Source organism: Ambystoma mexicanum, chromosome 5p, assembly GCF_040938575.1.
Source record: "Ambystoma mexicanum isolate Mex_15411 chromosome 5p, UKY_AmexF1_1, whole genome shotgun sequence".
NCBI lineage: Eukaryota > Metazoa > Chordata > Amphibia > Caudata > Ambystomatidae > Ambystoma > Ambystoma mexicanum.
Window position 1 is genome coordinate 716873859 of NC_090930.1, and position 18750 is coordinate 716892608.

The 18750-nt window shown below is 54.7% G+C and overlaps 24 non-coding genes across 24 annotated transcripts; 16 read left to right on the plus strand and 8 right to left on the minus strand.

Moving 5' to 3' along the window:
• The first annotated feature begins 141 nt into the window (after positions 1-141).
• Positions 142-213, plus strand: TRNAE-CUC (transfer RNA glutamic acid (anticodon CUC)). Its single transcript has one exon. It is a non-coding gene; the product is annotated as a tRNA-Glu (tRNA).
• Positions 214-553: 340 nt separating this feature from the next.
• TRNAE-CUC (transfer RNA glutamic acid (anticodon CUC)) lies at positions 554-625 on the plus strand. Its single transcript has one exon. It is a non-coding gene; the product is annotated as a tRNA-Glu (tRNA).
• A 915-nt stretch (positions 626-1540) lies between these two features.
• Positions 1541-1623, minus strand: TRNAL-UAA (transfer RNA leucine (anticodon UAA)). The gene has a single exon. It is a non-coding gene; the product is annotated as a tRNA-Leu (tRNA).
• Positions 1624-2517: 894 nt separating this feature from the next.
• TRNAE-CUC (transfer RNA glutamic acid (anticodon CUC)) lies at positions 2518-2589 on the plus strand. Its single transcript has one exon. It is a non-coding gene; the product is annotated as a tRNA-Glu (tRNA).
• A 340-nt stretch (positions 2590-2929) lies between these two features.
• TRNAE-CUC (transfer RNA glutamic acid (anticodon CUC)) lies at positions 2930-3001 on the plus strand. The gene has a single exon. It is a non-coding gene; the product is annotated as a tRNA-Glu (tRNA).
• Positions 3002-3916: 915 nt separating this feature from the next.
• On the minus strand, positions 3917-3999 carry TRNAL-UAA (transfer RNA leucine (anticodon UAA)). The gene has a single exon. It is a non-coding gene; the product is annotated as a tRNA-Leu (tRNA).
• An 890-nt stretch (positions 4000-4889) lies between these two features.
• TRNAE-CUC (transfer RNA glutamic acid (anticodon CUC)) lies at positions 4890-4961 on the plus strand. The gene has a single exon. It is a non-coding gene; the product is annotated as a tRNA-Glu (tRNA).
• A 340-nt stretch (positions 4962-5301) lies between these two features.
• TRNAE-CUC (transfer RNA glutamic acid (anticodon CUC)) lies at positions 5302-5373 on the plus strand. The gene has a single exon. It is a non-coding gene; the product is annotated as a tRNA-Glu (tRNA).
• A 904-nt stretch (positions 5374-6277) lies between these two features.
• TRNAL-UAA (transfer RNA leucine (anticodon UAA)) lies at positions 6278-6360 on the minus strand. Its single transcript has one exon. It is a non-coding gene; the product is annotated as a tRNA-Leu (tRNA).
• Positions 6361-7250: 890 nt separating this feature from the next.
• On the plus strand, positions 7251-7322 carry TRNAE-CUC (transfer RNA glutamic acid (anticodon CUC)). The gene has a single exon. It is a non-coding gene; the product is annotated as a tRNA-Glu (tRNA).
• Positions 7323-7662: 340 nt separating this feature from the next.
• Positions 7663-7734, plus strand: TRNAE-CUC (transfer RNA glutamic acid (anticodon CUC)). The gene has a single exon. It is a non-coding gene; the product is annotated as a tRNA-Glu (tRNA).
• A 904-nt stretch (positions 7735-8638) lies between these two features.
• TRNAL-UAA (transfer RNA leucine (anticodon UAA)) lies at positions 8639-8721 on the minus strand. The gene has a single exon. It is a non-coding gene; the product is annotated as a tRNA-Leu (tRNA).
• An 894-nt stretch (positions 8722-9615) lies between these two features.
• On the plus strand, positions 9616-9687 carry TRNAE-CUC (transfer RNA glutamic acid (anticodon CUC)). Its single transcript has one exon. It is a non-coding gene; the product is annotated as a tRNA-Glu (tRNA).
• A 340-nt stretch (positions 9688-10027) lies between these two features.
• Positions 10028-10099, plus strand: TRNAE-CUC (transfer RNA glutamic acid (anticodon CUC)). The gene has a single exon. It is a non-coding gene; the product is annotated as a tRNA-Glu (tRNA).
• Positions 10100-11014: 915 nt separating this feature from the next.
• Positions 11015-11097, minus strand: TRNAL-UAA (transfer RNA leucine (anticodon UAA)). The gene has a single exon. It is a non-coding gene; the product is annotated as a tRNA-Leu (tRNA).
• Positions 11098-11995: 898 nt separating this feature from the next.
• Positions 11996-12067, plus strand: TRNAE-CUC (transfer RNA glutamic acid (anticodon CUC)). The gene has a single exon. It is a non-coding gene; the product is annotated as a tRNA-Glu (tRNA).
• A 340-nt stretch (positions 12068-12407) lies between these two features.
• Positions 12408-12479, plus strand: TRNAE-CUC (transfer RNA glutamic acid (anticodon CUC)). Its single transcript has one exon. It is a non-coding gene; the product is annotated as a tRNA-Glu (tRNA).
• A 904-nt stretch (positions 12480-13383) lies between these two features.
• Positions 13384-13466, minus strand: TRNAL-UAA (transfer RNA leucine (anticodon UAA)). Its single transcript has one exon. It is a non-coding gene; the product is annotated as a tRNA-Leu (tRNA).
• An 894-nt stretch (positions 13467-14360) lies between these two features.
• TRNAE-CUC (transfer RNA glutamic acid (anticodon CUC)) lies at positions 14361-14432 on the plus strand. Its single transcript has one exon. It is a non-coding gene; the product is annotated as a tRNA-Glu (tRNA).
• Positions 14433-14772: 340 nt separating this feature from the next.
• Positions 14773-14844, plus strand: TRNAE-CUC (transfer RNA glutamic acid (anticodon CUC)). Its single transcript has one exon. It is a non-coding gene; the product is annotated as a tRNA-Glu (tRNA).
• Positions 14845-15748: 904 nt separating this feature from the next.
• Positions 15749-15831, minus strand: TRNAL-UAA (transfer RNA leucine (anticodon UAA)). The gene has a single exon. It is a non-coding gene; the product is annotated as a tRNA-Leu (tRNA).
• An 894-nt stretch (positions 15832-16725) lies between these two features.
• TRNAE-CUC (transfer RNA glutamic acid (anticodon CUC)) lies at positions 16726-16797 on the plus strand. The gene has a single exon. It is a non-coding gene; the product is annotated as a tRNA-Glu (tRNA).
• Positions 16798-17137: 340 nt separating this feature from the next.
• On the plus strand, positions 17138-17209 carry TRNAE-CUC (transfer RNA glutamic acid (anticodon CUC)). Its single transcript has one exon. It is a non-coding gene; the product is annotated as a tRNA-Glu (tRNA).
• Positions 17210-18113: 904 nt separating this feature from the next.
• On the minus strand, positions 18114-18196 carry TRNAL-UAA (transfer RNA leucine (anticodon UAA)). The gene has a single exon. It is a non-coding gene; the product is annotated as a tRNA-Leu (tRNA).
• Positions 18197-18750: the final 554 nt, after the last annotated feature.

Sequence of the window (18750 nt, forward strand, 5' to 3'; positions counted from 1 at the left end):
CTTTATTTCTTTATTTATTTATTTATTAGCAGAAACGGCCCCCGAAGACCTGCAGGCACTGGTGCCCATTGTAGCAGAGGCCCTCAGCCTTTGGACTCGGACGCCACCATCTGAGCGACACGCAACGGGGTGCACCCACCGTCCCTGGTGGTCTAGTGGTTAGGATTCGGCGCTCTCACCGCCGCGGCCCGGGTTCGATTCCCGGTCAGGGAAGGAGCTCTTTTAACAACTGACATTTTTATTTACAGCAATGCAGTTAACTGGCGACCGGAAATCTTGCTCCCAGATGCAGATTTGCGTGCACAAAATGGAGGAAGTGCCCTCAGCGCGACGCAAAACGTGTTTATGGCAGAGTCCCATTCATTCTCCTGTCGCTGCGGAAAGACTGCCCTTGACGCAAAAAAGGCAGCTTCCTTTTTCACCGCTGGAGAGAACCTATCTGCTCGGCCCTCCCCCTCTCTTCCCAGTCCCCCAATGGACTGGCCTTTGAGGCACCTGCAGGCATTGTGCACTCGGACACCACTGCCCGGCCTTCCCGAGCTGTCCAGCGGTCTCCCTGGTGGTCTAGTGGTTAGGATTCGGCGCTCTCACCGCCGTGGCCCGGGTTCGATTCCCGGTCAGGGAAGAGAGGCTTTTACTGAATGACATTTTTACAGAAATTCAAACAACTGCGTCTCAAAAAATATTTCTTTCAAATGTAGCTTCACTCACAGGCAATAGCGGCGTGGCTCCCCTGGCGGTAACTCCAAGCATCTTTTCAGCATGGTCCCTTACCGGAAGCTGTCGCCGCTAGAAGTGGGCCTGTGCCCCAAAAAGGAAGCTTTCTTTCTTCCAAAGCTGTAGAGAAAATATTAGTCCTGTCGCCCTGCCAAAGCCGAGCTCGCCCACCATCCCTAGCCTCATCAGACCAAGACCTTGCCCGGGACCCTGGGGCAGAGGGCTGCAGAAATGGTTGCGTACCAGTTTGGAGGAGAAAAGCAGGGGAGGGAGGGGTCGTAGCTGCTTGATTTGCATACAGAGCTGTGGTCTGCTGGGAAAGTGCAGCCTTTGGAGCTTGGCAAAGGCTTCGCAAGGGGCCCGAGCATTGCCCTCGCCCCGTTTGTTGACAGGTTCTCCTTCTATGGGCTGAAGGGCCCTGTAGCCTGATTTGAGGTTGGACGCTCTATTATTCACAGGGGTGTACCGGGCCTAGACGGTGACTGGCTGACCCGTCAGGGCATCGCCCGTTTGGAAGCCCGTTTCGGAAGCCGTGAGGAAGCGGAGGCGGGAATCCCTGCCCAATTTTCTTTTGGGGTGGTAGGGCTGTTGGCGGGGTTGCACAAGCTCTGCCAACTTTGGCGGCTTAAGCTTGGGATGCGAGGGACATGGTACAAAAATGCAAAGGTTTTCCAGGAAAAGAGTCTACGGGCAACGATTCCTTGTTGCTCTTTTCAGGTGAACTCAAGCCTCAGGGCTTTGAGGTAGGGGCACTGCCTACAGACAGCAGGAAAGGGCTTGTGCGAAGCTGCTGCCGCATTTAGATAAGAAGAGTAAAAACCTGTACCAGGAGTGGGGCTCGAACCCACGCGGACACTTGTCCATTGGATCTTAAGTCCAACGCCTTAACCACTCGGCCATCCTGGTGAGCTGCTGCAAAGGGCTTCGAATTGAATCTTTGCTGTTTCAGCAGCAGGCGAACAAGTGGAAAACCAGCCCAGAGTGCCCCCTGCAGGAGGTTGGATGGAATTGGCTTGCGAGCGGCAAACGTCTCTCACTTAACAGCATTACAATAGCCTCCAGCTGACTGCAAGTACGGTTGCGGAAACCTCCCGGGTGCTGCAGTCGTTTCCCCGGTGGCCTAGTGGTGAGGATTTGGTGCTTTCACTGCCACGGGCCTGGCTTCGAGTCCCCGACCAGGGTGTGTGCTTTGAGTAAAGGTGGTCTAGGGCAGTCCAGAGGCAGGCTGAGCCTCGAAGGCTGGTGCAGGCCTTGGTGTGCGAGCCCGAAAAAAGGGCAGCTCCTATGTCATCCCTTCTTGCCCTCCGGCACTTGCTGTACAAGCAAAGCCCCCTTTGAACTCTGCATGGTAACCCTGCTGTGTCTCGCAGGCAATCATGGCCTGCCGCCTTTTAATAAACGTGCTCTCCCACGAAGCAGTTCTCCTAAGGAGGGTTAGTTGTGAGTGTGCATCTTCAGCGGCAGCCTCTAGGGGGAGCTTCAGCACTGACCCACAAAAGCTCATAGCGAGGAAGGCTGTCCTTTCAGGAGAGCAAGACAGGAATATCAGCGCTTGGAAGTGAAAGCGCAAACGTTCCCAAAGTGATGCTGTCTTCAATCTCTAAGCTCCCCTTTTCGCAGACCATCACAAGTGTTTTTGTTTTCTTTCTTTCTTTCTTTCTTTATTTCTTTATTTATTTATTTATTAGCAGAAACGGCCCCCGAAGACCTGCAGGCACTGGTGCCCATTGTAGCAGAGGCCCTCAGCCTTTGGACTCGGACGCCACCATCTGAGCGACACGCAACGGGGTGCACCCACCGTCCCTGGTGGTCTAGTGGTTAGGATTCGGCGCTCTCACCGCCGCGGCCCGGGTTCGATTCCCGGTCAGGGAAGGAGCTCTTTTAACAACTGACATTTTTATTTACAGCAATGCAGTTAACTGGCGACCGGAAATCTTGCTCCCAGATGCAGATTTGCGTGCACTAAATGGAGGAAGTGCCCTCAGCGCGACGCAAAACGTGTTTATGGCAGAGTCCCATTCATTCTCCTGTCGCTGCGGAAAGACTGCCCTTGACGCAAAAAAGGCAGCTTCCTTTTTCACCGCTGGAGAGAACCTATCTGCTCGGCCCTCCCCCTCTCTTCCCAGTCCCCCAATGGACTGGCCTTTGAGGCACCTGCAGGCATTGTGCACTCGGACACCACTGCCCGGCCTTCCCGAGCTGTCCAGCGGTCTCCCTGGTGGTCTAGTGGTTAGGATTCGGCGCTCTCACCGCCGCGGCCCGGGTTCGATTCCCGGTCAGGGAAGAGAGGCTTTTACTGAATGACATTTTTACAGAAATTCAAACAACTGCGTCTCAAAAAATATTTCTTTCAAATGTAGCTTCACTCACAGGCAATAGCGGCGTGGCTCCCCTGGCGGTAACTCTAAGCATCTTTTCAGCATGGTCCCTTACCGGAAGCTGTCGCCGCTAGAAGTGGGCCTGTGCCCCAAAAAGGAAGCTTTCTTTCTTCCAAAGCTGTAGAGAAAATATTAGTCCTGTCGCCCTGCCAAAGCCGAGCTCGCCCACCATCCCTAGCCTCATCAGACCAAGACCTTGCCCGGGACCCTGGGGCAGAGGGCTGCAGAAATGGTTGCGTACCGGTTTGGAGGAGAAAAGCAGGGGAGGGAGGGGTCGTAGCTGCTTGATTTGCATACAGAGCTGTGGTCTGCTGGGAAAGTGCAGCCTTTGGAGCTTGGCAAAGGCTTCGCAAGGGGCCCGAGCATTGCCCTCGCCCCGTTTGTTGACAGGTTCTCCTTCTATGGGCTGAAGGGCCCTGTAGCCTGATTTGAGGTTGGACGCTCTATTATTCACAGGGGTGTACCGGGCCTAGACGGTGACTGGCTGACCCGTCAGGGCATCGCCCGTTTGGAAGCCCGTTTCGGAAGCCGTGAGGAAGCGGAGGCGGGAATCCCTGCCCAATTTTCTTTTGGGGTGGTAGGGCTGTTGGCGGGGTTGCACAAGCTCTGCCAACTTTGGCGGCTTAAGCTTGGGATGCGAGGGACATGGTACAAAAATGCAAAGGTTTTCCAGGAAAAGAGTCTACGGGCAACGATTCCTTGTTGCTCTTTTCAGGTGAACTCAAGCCTCAGGGCTTTGAGGTAGGGGCACTGCCTACAGACAGCAGGAAAGGGCTTGTGCGAAGCTGCTGCCGCATTTAGGTAAGAAGAGTAAAAACCTGTACCAGGAGTGGGGCTCGAACCCACGCGGACACTTGTCCATTGGATCTTAAGTCCAACGCCTTAACCACTCGGCCATCCTGGTGAGCTGCTGCAAAGGGCTTCGAATTGAATCTTTGCTGTTTCAGCAGCAGGCGAACAAGTGGAAAACCAGCCCAGAGTGCCCCCTGCAGGAGGTTGGATGGAATTGGCTTGCGAGCGGCAAACGTCTCTCACTTAACAGCATTACAATAGCCTCCAGCTGACTGCAAGTACGGTTGCGGAAACCTCCCGGGTGCTGCAGTCGTTTCCCCGGTGGCCTAGTGGTGAGGATTTGGTGCTTTCACTGCCACGGGCCTGGCTTCGAGTCCCCGACCAGAGTGTGTGCTTTGAGTAAAGGTGGTCTAGGGCAGTCCAGAGGCAGGCTGAGCCTCGAAGGCTGGTGCAGGCCTTGGTGTGCGAGCCCGAAAAAAGGGCAGCTCCTATGTCATCCCTTCTTGCCCTCCGGCACTTGCTGTACAAGCAAAGCCCCCTTTGAACTCTGCATGGTAACCCTGCTGTGTCTCGCAGGCAATCATGGCCTGCCGCCTTTTAATAAACGTGCTCTCCCACGAAGCAGTTCTCCTAAGGAGGGTTAGTTGTGAGTGTGCATCTTCAGCGGCAGCCTCTAGGGGGAGCTTCAGCACTGACCCACAAAAGCTCATAGCGAGGAAGGCTGTCCTTTCAGGAGAGCAAGACAGGAATATCAGCGCTTGGAAGTGAAAGCGCAAACGTTCCCAAAGTGATGCTGTCTTCAATCTCTAAGCTCCCCTTTTCGCAGACCATCACAAGTGTTTTTGTTTTCTTTCTTTCTTTCTTTCTTTCTTTATTTCTTTATTTATTAGCAGAAACGGCCCCCGAAGACCTGCAGGCACTGGTGCCCATTGTAGCAGAGGCCCTCAGCCTTTGGACTCGGACGCCACCATCTGAGCGACACGCAACGGGGTGCACCCACCGTCCCTGGTGGTCTAGTGGTTAGGATTCGGCGCTCTCACCGCCGCGGCCTGGGTTCGATTCCCGGTCAGGGAAGGAGCTCTTTTAACAACTGACATTTTTATTTACAGCAATGCAGTTAACTGGCGACCGGAAATCTTGCTCCCAGATGCAGATTTGCGTGCACAAAATGGAGGAAGTGCCCTCAGCGCGACGCAAAACGTGTTTATGGCAGAGTCCCATTCATTCTCCTGTCGCTGCGGAAAGACTGCCCTTGACGCAAAAAAGGCAGCTTCCTTTTTCACCGCTGGAGAGAACCTATCTGCTCGGCCCTCCCCCTCTCTTCCCAGTCCCCCAATGGACTGGCCTTTGAGGCACCTGCAGGCATTGTGCACTCGGACACCACTGCCCGGCCTTCCCGAGTTGTCCAGCGGTCTCCCTGGTGGTCTAGTGGTTAGGATTCGGCGCTCTCACCGCCGCGGCCCGGGTTCGATTCCCGGTCAGGGAAGAGAGGCTTTTACTGAATGACATTTTTACAGAAATTCAAACAACTGCGTCTCAAAAAATATTTCTTTCAAATGTAGCTTCACTCACAGGCAATAGCGGCGTGGCTCCCCTGGCGGTAACTCCAAGCATCTTTTCAGCATGGTCCCTTACCGGAAGCTGTCGCCGCTAGAAGTGGGCCTGTGCCCCAAAAAGGAAGCTTTCTTTCTTCCAAAGCTGTAGAGAAAATATTAGTCCTGTCGCCCTGCCAAAGCCGAGCTCGCCCACCATCCCTAGCCTCATCAGACCAAGACCTTGCCCGGGACCCTGGGGCAGAGGGCTGCAGAAATGGTTGCGTACCGGTTTGGAGGAGAAAAGCAGGGGAGGGAGGGGTCGTAGCTGCTTGATTTGCATACAGAGCTGTGGTCTGCTGGGAAAGTGCAGCCTTTGGAGCTTGGCAAAGGCTTCGCAAGGGGCCCGAGCATTGCCCTCGCCCCGTTTGTTGACAGGTTCTCCTTCTATGGGCTGAAGGGCCCTGTAGCCTGATTTGAGGTTGGACGCTCTATTATTCACAGGGGTGTACCGGGCCTAGACGGTGACTGGCTGACCCGTCAGGGCATCGCCCGTTTGGAAGCCCGTTTCGGAAGCGGAGGCGGGAATCCCTGCCCAATTTTCTTTTGGGGTGGTAGGGCTGTTGGCGGGGTTGCACAAGCTCTGCCAACTTTGGCGGCTTAAGCTTGGGATGCGAGGGACATGGTACAAAAATGCAAAGGTTTTCCAGGAAAAGAGTCTACGGGCAACGATTCCTTGTTGCTCTTTTCAGGTGAACTCAAGCCTCAGGGCTTTGAGGTAGGGGCACTGCCTACAGACAGCAGGAAAGGGCTTGTGCGAAGCTGCTGCCGCATTTAGGTAAGAAGAGTAAAAACCTGTACCAGGAGTGGGGCTCGAACCCACGCGGACACTTGTCCATTGGATCTTAAGTCCAACGCCTTAACCACTCGGCCATCCTGGTGAGCTGCTGCAAAGGGCTTCGAATTGAATCTTTGCTGTTTCAGCAGCAGGCGAACAAGTGGAAAACCAGCCCAGAGTGCCCCCTGCAGGAGGTTGGATGGAATTGGCTTGCGAGCGGCAAACGTCTCTCACTTAACAGCATTACAATAGCCTCCAGCTGACTGCAAGTACGGTTGCGGAAACCTCCCGGGTGCTGCAGTCGTTTCCCCGGTGGCCTAGTGGTGAGGATTTGGTGCTTTCACTGCCACGGGCCTGGCTTCGAGTCCCCGACCAGAGTGTGTGCTTTGAGTAAAGGTGGTCTAGGGCAGTCCAGAGGCAGGCTGAGCCTCGAAGGCTGGTGCAGGCCTTGGTGTGCGAGCCCGAAAAAAGGGCAGCTCCTATGTCATCCCTTCTTGCCCTCCGGCACTTGCTGTACAAGCAAAGCCCCCTTTGAACTCTGCATGGTAACCCTGCTGTGTCTCGCAGGCAATCATGGCCTGCCGCCTTTTAATAAACGTGCTCTCCCACGAAGCAGTTCTCCTAAGGAGGGTTAGTTGTGAGTGTGCATCTTCAGCGGCAGCCTCTAGGGGGAGCTTCAGCACTGACCCACAAAAGCTCATAGCGAGGAAGGCTGTCCTTTCAGGAGAGCAAGACAGGAATATCAGCGCTTGGAAGTGAAAGCGCAAACGTTCCCAAAGTGATGCTGTCTTCAATCTCTAAGCTCCCCTTTTCGCAGACCATCACAAGTGTTTTTGTTTTCTTTCTTTCTTTCTTTCTTTCTTTATTTCTTTATTTATTAGCAGAAACGGCCCCCGAAGACCTGCAGGCACTGGTGCCCATTGTAGCAGAGGCCCTCAGCCTTTGGACTCGGACGCCACCATCTGAGCGACACGCAACGGGGTGCACCCACCGTCCCTGGTGGTCTAGTGGTTAGGATTCGGCGCTCTCACCGCCGCGGCCTGGGTTCGATTCCCGGTCAGGGAAGGAGCTCTTTTAACAACTGACATTTTTATTTACAGCAATGCAGTTAACTGGCGACCGGAAATCTTGCTCCCAGATGCAGATTTGCGTGCACAAAATGGAGGAAGTGCCCTCAGCGCGACGCAAAACGTGTTTATGGCAGAGTCCCATTCATTCTCCTGTCGCTGCGGAAAGACTGCCCTTGACGCAAAAAAGGCAGCTTCCTTTTTCACCGCTGGAGAGAACCTATCTGCTCGGCCCTCCCCCTCTCTTCCCAGTCCCCCAATGGACTGGCCTTTGAGGCACCTGCAGGCATTGTGCACTCGGACACCACTGCCCGGCCTTCCCGAGTTGTCCAGCGGTCTCCCTGGTGGTCTAGTGGTTAGGATTCGGCGCTCTCACCGCCGCGGCCCGGGTTCGATTCCCGGTCAGGGAAGAGAGGCTTTTACTGAATGACATTTTTACAGAAATTCAAACAACTGCGTCTCAAAAAATATTTCTTTCAAATGTAGCTTCACTCACAGGCAATAGCGGCGTGGCTCCCCTGGCGGTAACTCCAAGCATCTTTTCAGCATGGTCCCTTACCGGAAGCTGTCGCCGCTAGAAGTGGGCCTGTGCCCCAAAAAGGAAGCTTTCTTTCTTCCAAAGCTGTAGAGAAAATATTAGTCCTGTCGCCCTGCCAAAGCCGAGCTCGCCCACCATCCCTAGCCTCATCAGACCAAGACCTTGCCCGGGACCCTGGGGCAGAGGGCTGCAGAAATGGTTGCGTACCGGTTTGGAGGAGAAAAGCAGGGGAGGGAGGGGTCGTAGCTGCTTGATTTGCATACAGAGCTGTGGTCTGCTGGGAAAGTGCAGCCTTTGGAGCTTGGCAAAGGCTTCGCAAGGGGCCCGAGCATTGCCCTCGCCCCGTTTGTTGACAGGTTCTCCTTCTATGGGCTGAAGGGCCCTGTAGCCTGATTTGAGGTTGGACGCTCTATTATTCACAGGGGTGTACCGGGCCTAGACGGTGACTGGCTGACCCGTCAGGGCATCGCCCGTTTGGAAGCCCGTTTCGGAAGCGGAGGCGGGAATCCCTGCCCAATTTTCTTTTGGGGTGGTAGGGCTGTTGGCGGGGTTGCACAAGCTCTGCCAACTTTGGCGGCTTAAGCTTGGGATGCGAGGGACATGGTACAAAAATGCAAAGGTTTTCCAGGAAAAGAGTCTACGGGCAACGATTCCTTGTTGCTCTTTTCAGGTGAACTCAAGCCTCAGGGCTTTGAGGTAGGGGCACTGCCTACAGACAGCAGGAAAGGGCTTGTGCGAAGCTGCTGCCGCATTTAGGTAAGAAGAGTAAAAACCTGTACCAGGAGTGGGGCTCGAACCCACGCGGACACTTGTCCATTGGATCTTAAGTCCAACGCCTTAACCACTCGGCCATCCTGGTGAGCTGCTGCAAAGGGCTTCGAATTGAATCTTTGCTGTTTCAGCAGCAGGCGAACAAGTGGAAAACCAGCCCAGAGTGCCCCCTGCAGGAGGTTGGATGGAATTGGCTTGCGAGCGGCAAACGTCTCTCACTTAACAGCATTACAATAGCCTCCAGCTGACTGCAAGTACGGTTGCGGAAACCTCCCGGGTGCTGCAGTCGTTTCCCCGGTGGCCTAGTGGTGAGGATTTGGTGCTTTCACTGCCACGGGCCTGGCTTCGAGTCCCCGACCAGAGTGTGTGCTTTGAGTAAAGGTGGTCTAGGGCAGTCCAGAGGCAGGCTGAGCCTCGAAGGCTGGTGCAGGCCTTGGTGTGCGAGCCCGAAAAAAGGGCAGCTCCTATGTCATCCCTTCTTGCCCTCCGGCACTTGCTGTACAAGCAAAGCCCCCTTTGAACTCTGCATGGTAACCCTGCTGTGTCTCGCAGGCAATCATGGCCTGCCGCCTTTTAATAAACGTGCTCTCCCACGAAGCAGTTCTCCTAAGGAGGGTTAGTTGTGAGTGTGCATCTTCAGCGGCAGCCTCTAGGGGGAGCTTCAGCACTGACCCACAAAAGCTCATAGCGAGGAAGGCTGTCCTTTCAGGAGAGCAAGACAGGAATATCAGCGCTTGGAAGTGAAAGCGCAAACGTTCCCAAAGTGATGCTGTCTTCAATCTCTAAGCTCCCCTTTTCGCAGACCATCACAAGTGTTTTTGTTTTCTTTCTTTCTTTCTTTCTTTATTTCTTTATTTATTTATTTATTAGCAGAAACGGCCCCCGAAGACCTGCAGGCACTGGTGCCCATTGTAGCAGAGGCCCTCAGCCTTTGGACTCGGACGCCACCATCTGAGCGACACGCAACGGGGTGCACCCACAGTCCCTGGTGGTCTAGTGGTTAGGATTCGGCGCTCTCACCGCCGCGGCCCGGGTTCGATTCCCGGTCAGGGAAGGAGCTCTTTTAACAACTGACATTTTTATTTACAGCAATGCAGTTAACTGGCGACCGGAAATCTTGCTCCCAGATGCAGATTTGCGTGCACAAAATGGAGGAAGTGCCCTCAGCGCGACGCAAAACGTGTTTATGGCAGAGTCCCATTCATTCTCCTGTCGCTGCGGAAAGACTGCCCTTGACGCAAAAAAGGCAGCTTCCTTTTTCACCGCTGGAGAGAACCTATCTGCTCGGCCCTCCCCCTCTCTTCCCAGTCCCCCAATGGACTGGCCTTTGAGGCACCTGCAGGCATTGTGCACTCGGACACCACTGCCCGGCCTTCCCGAGCTGTCCAGCGGTCTCCCTGGTGGTCTAGTGGTTAGGATTCGGCGCTCTCACCGCCGTGGCCCGGGTTCGATTCCCGGTCAGGGAAGAGAGGCTTTTACTGAATGACATTTTTACAGAAATTCAAACAACTGCGTCTCAAAAAATATTTCTTTCAAATGTAGCTTCACTCACAGGCAATAGCGGCGTGGCTCCCCTGGCGGTAACTCCAAGCATCTTTTCAGCATGGTCCCTTACCGGAAGCTGTCGCCGCTAGAAGTGGGCCTGTGCCCCAAAAAGGAAGCTTTCTTTCTTCCAAAGCTGTAGAGAAAATATTAGTCCTGTCGCCCTGCCAAAGCCGAGCTCGCCCACCATCCCTAGCCTCATCAGACCAAGACCTTGCCCGGGACCCTGGGGCAGAGGGCTGCAGAAATGGTTGCGTACCGGTTTGGAGGAGAAAAGCAGGGGAGGGAGGGGTCGTAGCTGCTTGATTTGCATACAGAGCTGTGGTCTGCTGGGAAAGTGCAGCCTTTGGAGCTTGGCAAAGGCTTCGCAAGGGGCCCGAGCATTGCCCTCGCCCCGTTTGTTGACAGGTTCTCCTTCTATGGGCTGAAGGGCCCTGTAGCCTGATTTGAGGTTGGACGCTCTATTATTCACAGGGGTGTACCGGGCCTAGACGGTGACTGGCTGACCCGTCAGGGCATCGCCCGTTTGGAAGCCCGTTTCGGAAGCCGTGAGGAAGCGGAGGCGGGAATCCCTGCCCAATTTTCTTTTGGGGTGGTAGGGCTGTTGGCGGGGTTGCACAAGCTCTGCCAACTTTGGCGGCTTAAGCTTGGGATGCGAGGGACATGGTACAAAAATGCAAAGGTTTTCCAGGAAAAGAGTCTACGGGCAACGATTCCTTGTTGCTCTTTTCAGGTGAACTCAAGCCTCAGGGCTTTGAGGTAGGGGCACTGCCTACAGACAGCAGGAAAGGGCTTGTGCGAAGCTGCTGCCGCATTTAGATAAGAAGAGTAAAAACCTGTACCAGGAGTGGGGCTCGAACCCACGCGGACACTTGTCCATTGGATCTTAAGTCCAACGCCTTAACCACTCGGCCATCCTGGTGAGCTGCTGCAAAGGGCTTCGAATTGAATCTTTGCTGTTTCAGCAGCAGGCGAACAAGTGGAAAACCAGCCCAGAGTGCCCCCTGCAGGAGGTTGGATGGAATTGGCTTGCGAGCGGCAAACGTCTCTCACTTAACAGCATTACAATAGCCTCCAGCTGACTGCAAGTACGGTTGCGGAAACCTCCCGGGTGCTGCAGTCGTTTCCCCGGTGGCCTAGTGGTGAGGATTTGGTGCTTTCACTGCCACGGGCCTGGCTTCGAGTCCCCGACCAGGGTGTGTGCTTTGAGTAAAGGTGGTCTAGGGCAGTCCAGAGGCAGGCTGAGCCTCGAAGGCTGGTGCAGGCCTTGGTGTGCGAGCCCGAAAAAAGGGCAGCTCCTATGTCATCCCTTCTTGCCCTCCGGCACTTGCTGTACAAGCAAAGCCCCCTTTGAACTCTGCATGGTAACCCTGCTGTGTCTCGCAGGCAATCATGGCCTGCCGCCTTTTAATAAACGTGCTCTCCCACGAAGCAGTTCTCCTAAGGAGGGTTAGTTGTGAGTGTGCATCTTCAGCGGCAGCCTCTAGGGGGAGCTTCAGCACTGACCCACAAAAGCTCATAGCGAGGAAGGCTGTCCTTTCAGGAGAGCAAGACAGGAATATCAGCGCTTGGAAGTGAAAGCGCAAACGTTCCCAAAGTGATGCTGTCTTCAATCTCTAAGCTCCCCTTTTCGCAGACCATCACAAGTGTTTTTGTTTTCTTTCTTTCTTTCTTTCTTTCTTTCTTTCTTTATTTATTTATTTATTAGCAGAAACGGCCCCCGAAGACCTGCAGGCACTGGTGCCCATTGTAGCAGAGGCCCTCAGCCTTTGGACTCGGACGCCACCATCTGAGCGACACGCAACGGGGTGCACCCACCGTCCCTGGTGGTCTAGTGGTTAGGATTCGGCGCTCTCACCGCCGCGGCCCGGGTTCGATTCCCGGTCAGGGAAGGAGCTCTTTTAACAACTGACATTTTTATTTACAGCAATGCAGTTAACTGGCGACCGGAAATCTTGCTCCCAGATGCAGATTTGCGTGCACTAAATGGAGGAAGTGCCCTCAGCGCGACGCAAAACGTGTTTATGGCAGAGTCCCATTCATTCTCCTGTCGCTGCGGAAAGACTGCCCTTGACGCAAAAAAGGCAGCTTCCTTTTTCACCGCTGGAGAGAACCTATCTGCTCGGCCCTCCCCCTCTCTTCCCAGTCCCCCAATGGACTGGCCTTTGAGGCACCTGCAGGCATTGTGCACTCGGACACCACTGCCCGGCCTTCCCGAGCTGTCCAGCGGTCTCCCTGGTGGTCTAGTGGTTAGGATTCGGCGCTCTCACCGCCGCGGCCCGGGTTCGATTCCCGGTCAGGGAAGAGAGGCTTTTACTGAATGACATTTTTACAGAAATTCAAACAACTGCGTCTCAAAAAATATTTCTTTCAAATGTAGCTTCACTCACAGGCAATAGCGGCGTGGCTCCCCTGGCGGTAACTCCAAGCATCTTTTCAGCATGGTCCCTTACCGGAAGCTGTCGCCGCTAGAAGTGGGCCTGTGCCCCAAAAAGGAAGCTTTCTTTCTTCCAAAGCTGTAGAGAAAATATTAGTCCTGTCGCCCTGCCAAAGCCGAGCTCGCCCACCATCCCTAGCCTCATCAGACCAAGACCTTGCCCGGGACCCTGGGGCAGAGGGCTGCAGAAATGGTTGCGTACCGGTTTGGAGGAGAAAAGCAGGGGAGGGAGGGGTCGTAGCTGCTTGATTTGCATACAGAGCTGTGGTCTGCTGGGAAAGTGCAGCCTTTGGAGCTTGGCAAAGGCTTCGCAAGGGGCCCGAGCATTGCCCTCGCCCCGTTTGTTGACAGGTTCTCCTTCTATGGGCTGAAGGGCCCTGTAGCCTGATTTGAGGTTGGACGCTCTATTATTCACAGGGGTGTACCGGGCCTAGACGGTGACTGGCTGACCCGTCAGGGCATCGCCCGTTTGGAAGCCCGTTTCGGAAGCGGAGGCGGGAATCCCTGCCCAATTTTCTTTTGGGGTGGTAGGGCTGTTGGCGGGGTTGCACAAGCTCTGCCAACTTTGGCGGCTTAAGCTTGGGATGCGAGGGACATGGTACAAAAATGCAAAGGTTTTCCAGGAAAAGAGTCTACGGGCAACGATTCCTTGTTGCTCTTTTCAGGTGAACTCAAGCCTCAGGGCTTTGAGGTAGGGGCACTGCCTACAGACAGCAGGAAAGGGCTTGTGCGAAGCTGCTGCCGCATTTAGGTAAGAAGAGTAAAAACCTGTACCAGGAGTGGGGCTCGAACCCACGCGGACACTTGTCCATTGGATCTTAAGTCCAACGCCTTAACCACTCGGCCATCCTGGTGAGCTGCTGCAAAGGGCTTCGAATTGAATCTTTGCTGTTTCAGCAGCAGGCGAACAAGTGGAAAACCAGCCCAGAGTGCCCCCTGAAGGAGGTTGGATGGAATTGGCTTGCGAGCGGCAAACGTCTCTCACTTAACAGCATTACAATAGCCTCCAGCTGACTGCAAGTACGGTTGCGGAAACCTCCCGGGTGCTGCAGTCGTTTCCCCGGTGGCCTAGTGGTGAGGATTTGGTGCTTTCACTGCCACGGGCCTGGCTTCGAGTCCCCGACCAGAGTGTGTGCTTTGAGTAAAGGTGGTCTAGGGCAGTCCAGAGGCAGGCTGAGCCTCGAAGGCTGGTGCAGGCCTTGGTGTGCGAGCCCGAAAAAAGGGCAGCTCCTATGTCATCCCTTCTTGCCCTCCGGCACTTGCTGTACAAGCAAAGCCCCCTTTGAACTCTGCATGGTAACCCTGCTGTGTCTCGCAGGCAATCATGGCCTGCCGCCTTTTAATAAACGTGCTCTCCCACGAAGCAGTTCTCCTAAGGAGGGTTAGTTGTGAGTGTGCATCTTCAGCGGCAGCCTCTAGGGGGAGCTTCAGCACTGACCCACAAAAGCTCATAGCGAGGAAGGCTGTCCTTTCAGGAGAGCAAGACAGGAATATCAGCGCTTGGAAGTGAAAGCGCAAACGTTCCCAAAGTGATGCTGTCTTCAATCTCTAAGCTCCCCTTTTCGCAGACCATCACAAGTGTTTTTGTTTTCTTTCTTTCTTTCTTTCTTTATTTCTTTATTTATTTATTTATTAGCAGAAACGGCCCCCGAAGACCTGCAGGCACTGGTGCCCATTGTAGCAGAGGCCCTCAGCCTTTGGACTCGGACGCCACCATCTGAGCGACACGCAACGGGGTGCACCCACCGTCCCTGGTGGTCTAGTGGTTAGGATTCGGCGCTCTCACCGCCGCGGCCCGGGTTCGATTCCCGGTCAGGGAAGGAGCTCTTTTAACAACTGACATTTTTATTTACAGCAATGCAGTTAACTGGCGACCGGAAATCTTGCTCCCAGATGCAGATTTGCGTGCACAAAATGGAGGAAGTGCCCTCAGCGCGACGCAAAACGTGTTTATGGCAGAGTCCCATTCATTCTCCTGTCGCTGCGGAAAGACTGCCCTTGACGCAAAAAAGGCAGCTTCCTTTTTCACCGCTGGAGAGAACCTATCTGCTGGGCCCTCCCCCTCTCTTCCCAGTCCCCCAATGGACTGGCCTTTGAGGCACCTGCAGGCATTGTGCACTCGGACACCACTGCCCGGCCTTCCCGAGCTGTCCAGCGGTCTCCCTGGTGGTCTAGTGGTTAGGATTCGGCGCTCTCACCGACGCGGCCCGGGTTCGATTCCCGGTCAGGGAAGAGAGGCTTTTACTGAATGACATTTTTACAGAAATTCAAACAACTGCGTCTCAAAAAATATTTCTTTCAAATGTAGCTTCACTCACAGGCAATAGCGGCGTGGCTCCCCTGGCGGTAACTCCAAGCATCTTTTCAGCATGGTCCCTTACCGGAAGCTGTCGCCGCTAGAAGTGGGCCTGTGCCCCAAAAAGGAAGCTTTCTTTCTTCCAAAGCTGTAGAGAAAATATTAGTCCTGTCGCCCTGCCAAAGCCGAGCTCGCCCACCATCCCTAGCCTCATCAGACCAAGACCTTGCCCGGGACCCTGGGGCAGAGGGCTGCAGAAATGGTTGCGTACCGGTTTGGAGGAGAAAAGCAGGGGAGGGAGGGGTCGTAGCTGCTTGATTTGCATACAGAGCTGTGGTCTGCTGGGAAAGTGCAGCCTTTGGAGCTTGGCAAAGGCTTCGCAAGGGGCCCGAGCATTGCCCTCGCCCCGTTTGTTGACAGGTTCTCCTTCTATGGGCTGAAGGGCCCTGTAGCCTGATTTGAGGTTGGACGCTCTATTATTCACAGGGGTGTACCGGGCCTAGACGGTGACTGGCTGACCCGTCAGGGCATCGCCCGTTTGGAAGCCCGTTTCGGAAGCGGAGGCGGGAATCCCTGCCCAATTTTCTTTTGGGGTGGTAGGGCTGTTGGCGGGGTTGCACAAGCTCTGCCAACTTTGGCGGCTTAAGCTTGGGATGCGAGGGACATGGTACAAAAATGCAAAGGTTTTCCAGGAAAAGAGTCTACGGGCAACGATTCCTTGTTGCTCTTTTCAGGTGAACTCAAGCCTCAGGGCTTTGAGGTAGGGGCACTGCCTACAGACAGCAGGAAAGGGCTTGTGCGAAGCTGCTGCCGCATTTAGATAAGAAGAGTAAAAACCTGTACCAGGAGTGGGGCTCGAACCCACGCGGACACTTGTCCATTGGATCTTAAGTCCAACGCCTTAACCACTCGGCCATCCTGGTGAGCTGCTGCAAAGGGCTTCGAATTGAATCTTTGCTGTTTCAGCAGCAGGCGAACAAGTGGAAAACCAGCCCAGAGTGCCCCCTGCAGGAGGTTGGATGGAATTGGCTTGCGAGCGGCAAACGTCTCTCACTTAACAGCATTACAATAGCCTCCAGCTGACTGCAAGTACGGTTGCGGAAACCTCCCGGGTGCTGCAGTCGTTTCCCCGGTGGCCTAGTGGTGAGGATTTGGTGCTTTCACTGCCACGGGCCTGGCTTCGAGTCCCCGACCAGGGTGTGTGCTTTGAGTAAAGGTGGTCTAGGGCAGTCCAGAGGCAGGCTGAGCCTCGAAGGCTGGTGCAGGCCTTGGTGTGCGAGCCCGAAAAAAGGGCAGCTCCTATGTCATCCCTTCTTGCCCTCCGGCACTTGCTGTACAAGCAAAGCCCCCTTTGAACTCTGCATGGTAACCCTGCTGTGTCTCGCAGGCAATCATGGCCTGCCGCCTTTTAATAAACGTGCTCTCCCACGAAGCAGTTCTCCTAAGGAGGGTTAGTTGTGAGTGTGCATCTTCAGCGGCAGCCTCTAGGGGGAGCTTCAGCACTGACCCACAAAAGCTCATAGCGAGGAAGGCTGTCCTTTCAGGAGAGCAAGACAGGAATATCAGCGCTTGGAAGTGAAAGCGCAAACGTTCCCAAAGTGATGCTGTCTTCAATCTCTAAGCTCCCCTTTTCGCAGACCATCACAAGTGTTTTTGTTTTCTTTCTTTCTTTCTTTCTTTATTTCTTTATTTATTTATTTATTAGCAGAAACGGCCCCCGAAGACCTGCAGGCACTGGTGCCCATTGTAGCAGAGGCCCTCAGCCTTTGGACTCGGACGCCACCATCTGAGCGACACGCAACGGGGTGCACCCACCGTCCCTGGTGGTCTAGTGGTTAGGATTCGGCGCTCTCACCGCCGCGGCCCGGGTTCGATTCCCGGTCAGGGAAGGAGCTCTTTTAACAACTGACATTTTTATTTACAGCAATGCAGTTAACTGGCGACCGGAAATCTTGCTCCCAGATGCAGATTTGCGTGCACTAAATGGAGGAAGTGCCCTCAGCGCGACGCAAAACGTGTTTATGGCAGAGTCCCATTCATTCTCCTGTCGCTGCGGAAAGACTGCCCTTGACGCAAAAAAGGCAGCTTCCTTTTTCACCGCTGGAGAGAACCTATCTGCTCGGCCCTCCCCCTCTCTTCCCAGTCCCCCAATGGACTGGCCTTTGAGGCACCTGCAGGCATTGTGCACTCGGACACCACTGCCCGGCCTTCCCGAGCTGTCCAGCGGTCTCCCTGGTGGTCTAGTGGTTAGGATTCGGCGCTCTCACCGCCGCGGCCCGGGTTCGATTCCCGGTCAGGGAAGAGAGGCTTTTACTGAATGACATTTTTACAGAAATTCAAACAACTGCGTCTCAAAAAATATTTCTTTCAAATGTAGCTTCACTCACAGGCAATAGCGGCGTGGCTCCCCTGGCGGTAACTCCAAGCATCTTTTCAGCATGGTCCCTTACCGGAAGCTGTCGCCGCTAGAAGTGGGCCTGTGCCCCAAAAAGGAAGCTTTCTTTCTTCCAAAGCTGTAGAGAAAATATTAGTCCTGTCGCCCTGCCAAAGCCGAGCTCGCCCACCATCCCTAGCCTCATCAGACCAAGACCTTGCCCGGGACCCTGGGGCAGAGGGCTGCAGAAATGGTTGCGTACCGGTTTGGAGGAGAAAAGCAGGGGAGGGAGGGGTCGTAGCTGCTTGATTTGCATACAGAGCTGTGGTCTGCTGGGAAAGTGCAGCCTTTGGAGCTTGGCAAAGGCTTCGCAAGGGGCCCGAGCATTGCCCTCGCCCCGTTTGTTGACAGGTTCTCCTTCTATGGGCTGAAGGGCCCTGTAGCCTGATTTGAGGTTGGACGCTCTATTATTCACAGGGGTGTACCGGGCCTAGACGGTGACTGGCTGACCCGTCAGGGCATCGCCCGTTTGGAAGCCCGTTTCGGAAGCGGAGGCGGGAATCCCTGCCCAATTTTCTTTTGGGGTGGTAGGGCTGTTGGCGGGGTTGCACAAGCTCTGCCAACTTTGGCGGCTTAAGCTTGGGATGCGAGGGACATGGTACAAAAATGCAAAGGTTTTCCAGGAAAAGAGTCTACGGGCAACGATTCCTTGTTGCTCTTTTCAGGTGAACTCAAGCCTCAGGGCTTTGAGGTAGGGGCACTGCCTACAGACAGCAGGAAAGGGCTTGTGCGAAGCTGCTGCCGCATTTAGGTAAGAAGAGTAAAAACCTGTACCAGGAGTGGGGCTCGAACCCACGCGGACACTTGTCCATTGGATCTTAAGTCCAACGCCTTAACCACTCGGCCATCCTGGTGAGCTGCTGCAAAGGGCTTCGAATTGAATCTTTGCTGTTTCAGCAGCAGGCGAACAAGTGGAAAACCAGCCCAGAGTGCCCCCTGAAGGAGGTTGGATGGAATTGGCTTGCGAGCGGCAAACGTCTCTCACTTAACAGCATTACAATAGCCTCCAGCTGACTGCAAGTACGGTTGCGGAAACCTCCCGGGTGCTGCAGTCGTTTCCCCGGTGGCCTAGTGGTGAGGATTTGGTGCTTTCACTGCCACGGGCCTGGCTTCGAGTCCCCGACCAGAGTGTGTGCTTTGAGTAAAGGTGGTCTAGGGCAGTCCAGAGGCAGGCTGAGCCTCGAAGGCTGGTGCAGGCCTTGGTGTGCGAGCCCGAAAAAAGGGCAGCTCCTATGTCATCCCTTCTTGCCCTCCGGCACTTGCTGTACAAGCAAAGCCCCCTTTGAACTCTGCATGGTAACCCTGCTGTGTCTCGCAGGCAATCATGGCCTGCCGCCTTTTAATAAACGTGCTCTCCCACGAAGCAGTTCTCCTAAGGAGGGTTAGTTGTGAGTGTGCATCTTCAGCG